The following is a 12,313-nucleotide window of genomic DNA, read 5'->3' on the forward strand; positions in this document are numbered from 1 at the left end:
ATACAATCTATCTATCTCACATGTCATCACCTTTGTGATGACAGAGAGCTTTAAAACCCAGCTTTATAGAGACAAATTATGAGCATCCAGATGTCATACTCCTTCTCAGAGAATGGAAAAGACTCAAACAAAGGTTACAAAATTGTAATCCTAGTTCTATAAGCACAGGCGGAGCCCTCTACTAGACTCTATGGGTAATACTCCTCTCAAGTACACGCACGCAATTGCTCACTGGAATTTGAACGTAGCTGGCCAATCAGGACGTGCCTACCAATTACGTGCATCCTGCATCCTATATAAGCAGCATCTCGTTGCCGCTCACCATCCAAAACCACTTCAGGGGACGGCATTGGAGTGGTAGTATCCATCGGTAGAGGGTTCCGCCTGTGTTTATAGAGCAAGGGTTACAATATTGTAACCTTCGTTCTATCTCACACAGGCTCTGCCCTTTACTGGACTCTATGGGTACAGTAGGTGGAGCCTGATGAATGTATGCCCTGCTGCACCATATCATCAGACTGCCTCACTGATCTTGGCCAGCCACAAGTTAGTCGCCACGGCCCACCTACTTTATAATCTCAGCTGCTTAGCGGAGCAGTGGGGGGCCCAACCATGTCCAATTAACATGGACAAGAGCCGGGTGAAAAAATGGCCTAACCTTGCAGGGTCATATACCAAACACCCTGAACACCCCATTTCCCGAGTCATCTGGATCACAGGAGAATGCTGGTGTATCATTGCCCAGGGGGGGTCACGTGAATCACAGCTGACACACACACCACCCTCTTCACAAGTCCTGAGTCGCACATGTGAGCACGGACCTTGAAAAGGAGCCCATCATGTCCAAGAGATAGAACCTTCTGAACAGACAAGGCGTAGACCAGGATGCCGCCATGCATATGTCCTCGACACTTGCCCCACCAAACAAGGCCGTAGATGCTGCCATGCCATGCATGGAATGCACTCGGACCATGGTGGTGGGGTGCTTGCCCACCGACCTGTAGGCTTTGGAGATGCACTCACAAGGCCAACTAGCTAGGCACATCCTGGATAGGGCTTTACCAGCCACTCCCTGTCCATAGCACACAAACAGCTGTTCAGGGCACCAAAAGGGAGCCATGCATTCAACATAACATGCCAACACACGTACTTGGCACAAGAGGTGCAGTTTTTACCTCCCTAGCATCCCCGTGGGGCAGAGGACAAAACGCCTCTGTCTGAATAGTTCTCGACCCAAGTGAGCTCCTTATGTTTTTAGGAATAAAGGAGGGGTTCGGTCTGAGGGTAGCACTACTGTGGTGCTACTCAGGGTGTTCAACTTGCTCACTCTCTTAGCTGAAGTCAGTGCAAGCAGCAAAGCTGTCTTGAATGACAATGCCTTTATAGAGGAGCACCCCAGAGGCTCATAGGGATCACTCACTAGAGCCTCAAGCACCACCGGCAGTTCCCACTGAGGGGTGGAGACATGCCTCACCGGCCGTTGTCTCCTAACCCCTTGCAAGAAACGCTTCACGAGGGGGTGGGCAAAGACAGGTCTGTCACCAAATCCCTCATGACAGGAGGAAACAGCTGCTGCATACAGTTTAACAGTGACATGAGACAGCCCCTTATCCACCAGATATTGTAGAAAGGAGAGGACCTCTCCCACTGCACATGTCAGGGGGTCCAGCCTCCTCCCCTTGCACTGGCATTGGAATCCCAACCATTTTGCCTCGTAGCAAGCAATGGTGGATCCCACTTTTGCTGCCTGGATAGTCTGAGCGACCCGTGCAGACAGTCCAGCCCTCATCAGCCTATCCCTCTCAGGAGCCAAGCCCGTAGAGGCTGGCCTAACGTGGGTAGCACACCTATTGAGCCCGCCTCCTGGGACAAAGCCCCCCATACCTGGGGAATGGACCAGGGCTGGGCTGCCAATATCTGAGTCATCTCTGCATACCACGGCACCGAATGGTGGTCCAGGGCTATCAGGATGACCAACAACCGCTCTTTTCTCACCCTCTCCAGCAGCGAGGGAATAAGACAAAGAGGGGGAAAGGTGTGAAGCAGCCTTCTTGGCCATTGCGCGTATGCAAATGCATGCACCCCACAGGGTGGATGGTCGTGCGGCGTCAGGAAGAACCAGAGTGGGCAGTGGGTGTTGTTTCGACTGGCGAACAGGTCCACTTCCGCTCTTCTGAACTGGTTCCAAATCTGCTGCACCAACCTGGGTTTCAGCACCCACTCGTTTGGCAGAGGGCAACCCCTCGACATGAGGTTGGCGCCACTGTTCTCCAGAGCTGGAACGAGGAGGAATCTCAGAGACGGAAGGTGTTCTGAGGCCCACACCAACATGTTCTCCACTATCTTCACCGGGGTTGCGAACCGGACTCCTCCCTGCCTGTTGATGTAGGCGACTGTGGTGCGGTTGTCCATTCTCACCAACACCTGTCTCCCCTGAACCAGAGACAGGAAGTGTTGGAGAACCAGGAGCACCGCCGGAAGTTCGAGAAGGTTGATGTGTCAGTTTTCAGGCCACACACCACCTATCACTCTCCCCAGACAGGTGCCCCCCCACCCCGTCAGGGATGCATCTGTGAACACCTCTATGTAGGAGGTCACTTGGCCCAGTGGTGTGCCTGCCAACAGATTCTGTGGGGACCCCTAGTAGTGAAGATCCTCCTGCACTGATAGGGGAATGTTCACCAAGTGATGCTTGTGCCTCTGTGGATCCAAGCACAGGCTGGCGAACCACCGTCGGCAAACCCAGATGGCACATGTGCAGGAGCCCCAGTGGAATGCCATGAGCCCCAATGCCTGCATGACAGTCAAAGCTGTCACTGCCACTCCCCGCTGCAGTCTGAGGACTGCCTGCTGCAGGGTCATCCATCTGGGTTCCAAGAGAGCAGCCTGCAGCCTGGCCGAATCAAGCAATGAGGTCCTCTAAGTAGAAAAAGACCCTCATGCCACAGTCACGCAGTGGTTGCAGTGCTGCGTCGACACATTTGCTGAATGTGCGGGGAGCCAGGGAGCAGCCGAACGGTAGCTTGTTGTACTCGTAGGCTATCCCCTGGAAGGCAAAATGCAGGAACTTCCTGTGTTTTGTCTTTCAGGTTGATGGTGGTGAACCAGTTGCCTGGTTGAATCATCCCAGCAATCTCCTGATGGTCAGCATGCCAAACATGTTTCTGGCGAAGTATTGGTTCAGAATGCGAAGCAGCAGATGACAGCTCAGCTGCATCTTCTCTTCTTCGAGCCACTGGAAGTGCTGAGTGACAGAGGAGAGGGATCCAAAGAGACCGTCCAGCGTTATGAGAGCTCCCAGGAGGTCCTCTCTGTCCTCCCTCTGTAGGGCGGTAAGTCCCAACCACATGTGTCGCCTACTTTGGCAAGTGAAATCACTCGTCCTGCAGAAGTGGCAACATCCAGAACGAGGATGGTCGATGGTGCGACCCAGAAATTCAACCTGTTCTGCCATGGTGGACGCATGTAGCCAAAGGTCAGCAAAGTCATCGAGACAGATGAGAGGTTGTCGTCATCGTCCATCGGAAAAGCCGCTCAGCCGCTCAGCCGAGTGAGAGGCGGTGGTGGCAGAGGGCCAGGTGGAGAGGTGATTTCATCTTCACCTCAGAGATCTATCTCAAACTCCGGCTCGATCTTGTCACAGCGGAGTGAGACGTCACAACATTGAAAATGTTCCCACCGCTTCTGCCGTTGATCTGAAGGAGGCGCTCGGCAGAGTATGCAGGGTGGTGGCTGCATCATGCCGCTCTCTGCGTGGTCCTGTCAGGGACACGATGGGCAGGAATGAGCAGTTACCGACAACTCCATCCCTGGAGAAAAGAGGTCAGTGAGCTGACTAACCGGTACTCAAGAAAGAAAGATGGTATGCAGCAGTGAGATCCTACTTATATAGGGTGCGGGACGCACATAATTGGTAGGCGCGTCCTGATTGGCCAGCTAAAAAATGCTAAAAAGTGCAAAAAATGGGAACACTGTTTCAGGAGAAAAGCTGTTCCTTAAAAGAGACACATTGTCAAGATTCTTCTTCATTATCATAAAGTTTATAAAGATTTAGCATGATATTATGCGCCATAATCAGTAATCAGTCCAGACCAGTTCTCACGATCTGAAATACAAACATACACATTTCACATGAATTCTGTTTTGATTGTTCCTTCAATAAGCTTAAGGTTAAGTTCAATTCTACACAATTTAACACTAGTTACTTTGATCTTACCAGTGAGCATGAACTCATGGACATTGTCAAAGATGGAGAAGATGTGGGGTGGTGAATCAATCCTCTTTTTGCCTCTGTATGCTGCTACACATACAGCGTCATACACAGGAAGCCACTTGTGGGGATTCAAGACAAAGCAAAACAATCCAGAGTCCATCTTCGTGTCATGGTGGCACTTTAATGGAGACTTTAAATATTAGAGTGTCAAATGTATATCATAATAGGAACAGTTGACTGCACTCTTCTGTCTTAGGTGCCTGTCAGTTAGAGCTAAAGTCATCATAAGTGCTCTGCTCAGTTTGGTCAAGAATGCTTGACACCTTGTTGTGTGATAAGTGTATATAAGTTAATGAGTATGTTGTTAGGTGGAGTGGAGCAGGTAGACCCAAATGCAGGAAGACAGGAGCCAGTATGAACTGAAGAATTGTCTTTATTTAGCCTCGGGAGCAAGCAAACCTGAACAATGACAGAACAATACGGAACAAAGGATCTAACAACACTGGACTGAAAACCAGGACGTAAACACAAACTAAACTGACAAGGGGGTGAGGTGCAGGTGGAATAGGAGAACAAGAAAGGAGCTGACAGGCTAAGGAAGACAGCGAGCAGAGTAGGGCTAACAAGACTGATGCAGGTATCATGAAGAGTAGCAGGAAATGGACCCAAATACAAGACGGCAGGTCAAGCAATACTGAAGAGACAGCTTTATTAAAGAATCTCAGGCAAATACACAAAGCTGGCTGACCGGAACAAAACAGAAAGCAGAACGACACTCGAACAAACAGAGCAGAACTAGAACAAACCAGAACAAAGGATCCAACAAAGACTGACTGCAAACCAAGACTTCAATACTAACTGAACTAATAAGGGAATGGGGAAGAGGTGACTATACACAAGGGCAGGCAGGAAGTGATTGGCTGGGAAAGACACTGGGAGCAAGGCAGGGATAATGAGGATAATGCAGGGCAGGTGTGAATGGAAAATGTGGAGGGAAAAAGCAGAACAGAGACAAACACACCCACACCACACTCGCAGACTGAGAGGCAGAGGAAAAAACACTAGTAAGACACAGAGAACAGACCAACCAATAAAAGGCAACCAAAGTAACACCATGTCAGAACGTCCCTCAAAAAGTCCAACTCAAAAGAAGTCCTCTCCCACAAAGTCCAATGTTCACAGAACAGAAAAAGTGGGCATCTGGTGGACAATAGCAACTAAAGAATACATAGACAGACTCACAAAAGTCTCTAGAGTCAGTGTCAGAACCATGACAGCAGGTGTGAAGGGAAGTGTGGAGGAGAAAATAGTCTGAGGACACAAGAGGAAAAACATAGGACAAACAGAAAACCAAAAACCCAGAAACACAACCATCTTATATATCCAATAAGCCCATCTAAGAATATACATGAATAAACATACACAAGTGTACACTACAATATGCAAACTCTCTTATTTACAATTTCATGATGATGCAGTTCTTCCAACATGGAACACAAAGACTGTAAATGTGAATTATTCAAGTCTACAGAAACAAATGTTAATAACTTTTTTCATAATATGTTGAGGATGAGTTAAGGAGAGTCCAGCCACTGAACAGACACCTGTCAGTCACTGGATAAGAACATCTGCTAAATGCCCTTAATTTAAATGCAGAATACATGTGAGATGAACTGCCTGGTGTATAAAGTGCTGTACATTTGACATCTAACTAGGTGTGTCAAACTCCTCAGTCACATTTCACAACTAGTGTGAAAGCAAGCTTCAGTTTCCTGCACAAGGACCTTCTCTTACTCAGTCCAGTTCAACAAACAGGGAAAAAGTCTGAGGGCATCTGGTGGACTGTTGGAGGGACATAGAGTCAGACTGGGACAGAACTATGACATATGTTTCATTTTCTAGATAAATAGTTAACATTTTACAAAGTTTTATTACAATTCAAATATCATATAAATATTTAGAGATATTGGATTTAACTGAATAGGCAGTCTAATGATGTGTACCAAAATACACAGAGTCAAATTAATTCTTCTTAAAATATGTAAAATGTTATTACATTACATTTATTAGATATTATAAATATTACATTCACATTTTCCATATGTAACCTAAATATTTCGTTCTGATAAAACATATATAAATAAACTTATAACTAAGTCTACAAAATTAATGTAATTGTACACCCGGTTGAAATACACTGCCAGTGACAGATGACAATATTATTAGGTTGACATATTTTGGAACTTGATTGTTCTTATAAATACTGAGTAAACCAGTTATGTCCACAGTGTACCCAGTAGTAAATTGCAAAAGTGCATGGCGTTGTTTGTGGGTTTTTTAGTCCAATAAATCTAGAGGTTGAAATCATTTCAAGTTGACACATTTCAAGTTGATACGTATGATAGGCACTTCTGTCCTGTTCATTTTGATATCACAGCCAGTAATTAGTTTTACATTTGGAGAAGCATTGAAATGTCACTGGTGTATAGTTGCAGCAGGACATAAATCTCAGATGTCTGAAATAAAACTCAGACGGATGGTCTTTCCATTAATGCTGAACAGGTATTATATGTCTCCTGAGAATAGACTTCAAGAAGGATTGCCAACTCAGGTAATTTAACACCAGAAATAAGTTCCTCACAAACATCATTGACGTTTTGCTGTAAGGAATAAAAAACATGCAGTTTTTAAGCAAAAGGGTTTGATATTTTTACATAAGTTCAAATGCCGTAAAGAGAAAGTTTGGGATCATCTCCAGAATCACCTTTCATTACCAAGTTTTGCACAGACATGGCTTATTATTTGCCATCTCATAAGCAGATCACGAGGTATTACCATGGTCAAAAATAAATTCTGCTAAGGGAGGGAGCAGTGATTCATATTTGGCATAGAGAGATGGACACATTTAGATATGTTGTTAACACTATATCTCAAGTTTAAAGATATTTATCTTTTCAAATTATTCATTAATAAAGTGTATTTAAATTAATAGTATAATGTCAGTACAGGTAAGATAAGAACATTGCCAGGGATTAATCAAGTACGTTATGATATGTATATTTATTGTAGTTGTCCTGGGTCAGGTAGAATTGCCAGAAAAGTGCAGCTGACACACACCATTAAGAAGTAGCAACAACCAAAAAAAGAAGATTATTGACTTGCTCTTCTTGTCTCTAGCGCAGGTATAGAATAGTTAGTAGGTATGGTAGTGTCTTACAGGTAGTCCTGTCTAATGCCACAGTGCTTAGTCAGATGTGCAGCATTAAGTGTTGCTGTAGTTGAAGTTCATGTAGTCCTTGAATAATATGTCCTTGGTTATCTGAGCACAGATGCAGCTCACTTAAGGACTCCACAGACTTGCTCTCATCTTTGTGGTGAAATACGCTGAAATTTGTCGGTCAGGGTCGACCCACCAACTATTTTGTGCACATGTGGTCCAACCACATCTGAAAGCAAAAGTATTTATAGTTGTTACACTGCAAGCCTTAAGAGGCTCAAGTGTTATATCCCATATATAGTCAAGCATTTCACACTCTGAAATAACAACCCGCTTACAGTGGACCGAAGGCTAGCTTACTGAACACACTGGTAAACAGCCTGCTTGCCAGCTACCTAACAACAACTAGGATACTTCTGTGAATAAGTATATGGTGACTGACTCTGTCAGTCTCAGTCAGCGAACAAGGAAGACATGGTGTCAATTTCTCATGAAGAAACTTTTGTTAGTACCCTTGTTATAGCCTAATAAAATTATATTTTGTTTTATTTATAAGCTTTGAAAACACCTTCTGAACAGTTCTACAGGTGTGAGTTCCAAACCTGGTTACAGACTGTGAATAAAATAAGAATAACATAAGATTATTAAAGTGACCATTATCAACATGCCAAGCAGATGTATAGTTACTTTATCTTACAATCGTATTATTATAATGTGACCTAAAGCAATCTTTGAGTAATAAACTTGTCAGGTTTTAAAGTTGTCATTTCACTAACCTCAGGACACATAAGTGAAACATTGTTTTGCATCCACAGCAAACCTCTGGGGTGTAGGCAATAGCAGCATCCAGCTCTGGACTGCAGTAGAGACCATGTAGATCAACCTCAGTGAAAAAACATCCATCACCTTCTATTGATTTGGTTATTTTGCAAATTTAACTCATCCTCAAGTTAATGCAAGCATAGACCAGATACCACCAAGATGAGTGGAAAGAAATCCTGAAATCCTTTGAAATCAACCTTTCATTATGCTTTTCATGATAGCTTTACAATGTTTTAATTTAGAAATTTTAATACTGTATATTAGGCGTTGAACATAAATTTTTTGCAAAGCATTCAAATGTCACCTAAGTTTATGGCAGGGACAGCTCAGAAGGCCTTTGGAGCTCAGCTATCAGTGATGATATACGATCAATTTATGAGACTTTTGTTTGTTTGTTTGAGACTTCTGTTTGTGGTTGCCGTGGAAATTTATGACAGCTTTCCAAGATGTAAACCTGTATAAATAACAAACCATATCCAATAAGAAATGAATACACTTGTTAGGACACCTTAAATTGACAACATAGTTTATGTCATACAAAATCCTTATACGTCCATGTTTGCCTTTTTGCTGTTAACATTGAAAATCATGTGTAGGAAATCATGACTACTGGACACACTGAACCCATTAAAACGCATAGCAAATACTGTCATTGTGATGAGTCTTTCTTAACTCAAGATTTGTAATTTGGAGACACACCATGAAATCTGCAGGACATCAAATATATACATTTATGTATGGATTTTTATTTGAACTGCTGACATTCTCATTATGAAACCAAGCATGAGAGTAACATCAAAATGCATATTGTGTAATTTATCAAATACCAAAGCTCTCAATTTTAATATATATGATAATGTATATGATGGACTTAGGAGCAGTTGTCAATCCAGTTTGGAAGAGAATTAAAAAAAAAACGCTGGAGTTTGGGTTGGTGAAATTAAAATGTTGTGGGGACTTGAGGTGTGAGGCTGAAATTGAAATAGTGCAAGTGTTAGAAAAACTGAAAATAATGATAAATTGGGATGGGACGGTTTGGATTGTCTTTAACTTGTATTAGCTAGTTGTGCATAAGTATAAATTGTTTTATTTTACCAAAACACAAGCATTAATTCATTAAAGTAAGCCTATTAAGTATACATGAAACATTCTTTGTGTTTAAATATGTTTAATGCTTTCCGACGTTAGGATTTATGTTTTTATTCAAACTGTAGTAAACCTCATCTAATGCATCTATGTAAAATATATGATTGCAGTACAGTACATTATACAGACTACCAAAATACAATGTTGTGCTTTGTATTTTGTTCATTTGAGCTACTTGGCATATGTATTTTTAATTGAAATAAATCATATTTTAATTCTGTATAGGGTAAAAATATTTAATATGTTTTAATATATTAGATGTGCTGTGAGGGAGATATCAGATTTTATTAGCGGCATGTGTGATTTATTTGATGACTACACACATTTGCAGTTAGGGTAAGGTTATACAGCATGGTCAAAAATAGAAAGGCATTTGCAAGCCTAGCCATATGCGTCGCTAAGCAAACTGATGTCAGAGGCTACTGGAGTACATATAAGGTGGTACATAGGGTGGTATATGCCTGTGTAGTTGTGCGATTTCATTAGTAATGTATGACTTCTATTTCATCTACAACTACACATCCTGCTTTCCTACATGCGAGTCCAATGATGTGTCAATGAATTTAGCTTATGTTGCTCATACAGTAAGTGTTTGAAGAGGACTTTGCACAATTCATGCACAGATGTTTTGGCTTTGTTTTTCTGTGATAATCGTGAAATGGTTTTTCCAATCATTTCAATTGATAGGAGAGTGTAGGTTTTTCTGTACAATTCATGATTGCTGACAGCTTTGAAATTGCTTTGGTTCAAAGGAGATGTAATATGGCATGCTTAGCTTACTATAACAGAATAGAGGTGGAACATCATTACTGATGTTTCAGAGCTCATGCATTGTTCCTAAATTTTGCAGTAGATCGCATGATTGGTATTTTTGCTGTGAAATGCAAAAAGCACAACTGCATCGAGGAGTCAGTATTTTCATAGGGATTTTTAGAGCGTCCTCACATGAATGTTTCATGTTGTTTTTTTACAATAATTACATATGCTCTTTTCTGTCACTTGTGAATACATTTATAATTAAAGTCTTCACCAAAATACAATTTACTGGTTTTTCATTTGTTAGGTCCTCATTTGGACTACCCTGATTAGCAACTTTCAAAAACTGATGTTGGATTTTGTCAGGTTGCCTATTTTAGCATTAACTGGATAGCATGTCTGAGTAAGAATTTAGGGAAGACTGTCCCCCCATTATTGAAGCACTTGTTGCTGGATATACTCGTTCAATTCAGTCATATTTTTAACAGTTTACATTGAACATGTTTATTGCTTTTGTAATGCTAAACTGATGCAGAGTAGGTGGTCAAAGTCTGCTGATTGGACTCTCTTCAGTCTAATCTGCAGTATGTACTATAATGCAGTCATTTTTAATTTCACTGAAAAAAAGTTTGTACTTTTTGAAATATGACACCCATCAGCATGGGTCCTCAAACTGGGGTCCAGGGACCCCCAGGGATGCCAGGGGGCAAAAAGGGGAATAAGTATCCAGAAGTAACACAAATATCCATAAGTAACATCAATAAGTAACACAAATATCAGAATGTATGACTATTTTGTTCACGGGTTTAATACACATTCTGTAATAAAACATCTAAAAGCAACATTCTTGTCAGTCGGGGGTCAGTGGTCTAATTTGTATCAGTTTAGGGGTCGTTGACATGAAAAAGTTTGAGAACCACTGATCTGAAAATGTGTCCACATAAATTTCAGGTGCTGAAATGTGACAATAAAAATTTCATATACACTGGAAGATTATAGTCAGTTGAGAACATACAGACATTTTTAACTGTGACTGCATCATCAAGAAATTAAGCTAATCTCAGTGCAAGACCATAGCCAGATACAATCATAAGTTTAATACATGGATTGAATTAGGTCAGATGAAATCTTAATGATGCTCAGTGATCATCATTAGGTGTTGAAACTGGTGTTGTATATTACAGTTAAAGGTCATATTAACCCTTTGCTGCTTTTTGTCCTTCACACCCTCCCATTTATAGATATTTTGATTTTTAATCTTTCTGATGAATCAAATGAAGACCTGAAATGAGTATAATGTTGCAGTTTTGATTGGGAACACCCTCTCTTGCACTATGACACAATAATAGCGTCAATAAATTTGACTATTTTAAATCATTAAAGAAGGTGGTTTATATACATATTCTATTTTTATATATATTCCTAAACTGTTTATTGCCTTAGTCTACTTTTTAGGAAAACACCATGCTCAATTATGAAGATGTATTATGATGTAAAATATAGAGAATGTAAAAACATTCTTGGTCTTTATAGAATTAGATATTTCTTATGCCTATAATAATCAATATTTGCCATTTATAATGGCATTTTGGGAATTGCAGTGGAATAGGGCCACATTTAGCCATACAAATGTATTGTTTCACAACCAAAAGCAACTACCTCTTGAGGTTCCACACATTTTATGGGGGGCTCATTATTAGAAGATCCTGTCACAAGTGGTGAGTATCAGGCAGCAGGGGTAGGACCCAAATGTAGACTATAGTGGCAGGACAGGAGCAGTTCAGTGAGTTTATTGTCAAAAGTGAAGATAAAAAAGCTTACAGGCATGGGTGTCAAGTCCAAACTCTTCAAACAGCAGTTGTATTCAATCCACAGAGGAGCAGGGATGAGATACAGAAAAGTCAAGCCAGGCAAGCAAAAACAAAAGCTTGAGAGCACTGACAAAAAGCAACATAACAACAAGAACAATCTGACAAACGAACAAAGGATCTGGGCCAGTATGAAGCGAGTGACTGATGAGGGAATGAGTTGCAGGTGAGCAGTGAGCGTAGTAGGCCAGGTAGCTGCAGGATTGATGAGAAGTGGGAACAGGTATGTCGATGGGGAAAAGAGGGAAATTCCACAGGCATTTGGTGGACAACTTGAGGATGGCAGGTGTG

Source organism: Thunnus albacares, chromosome 17 (genome assembly GCF_914725855.1).
Source record: "Thunnus albacares chromosome 17, fThuAlb1.1, whole genome shotgun sequence".
In the NCBI taxonomy this organism is placed as follows: domain Eukaryota; kingdom Metazoa; phylum Chordata; class Actinopteri; order Scombriformes; family Scombridae; genus Thunnus; species Thunnus albacares.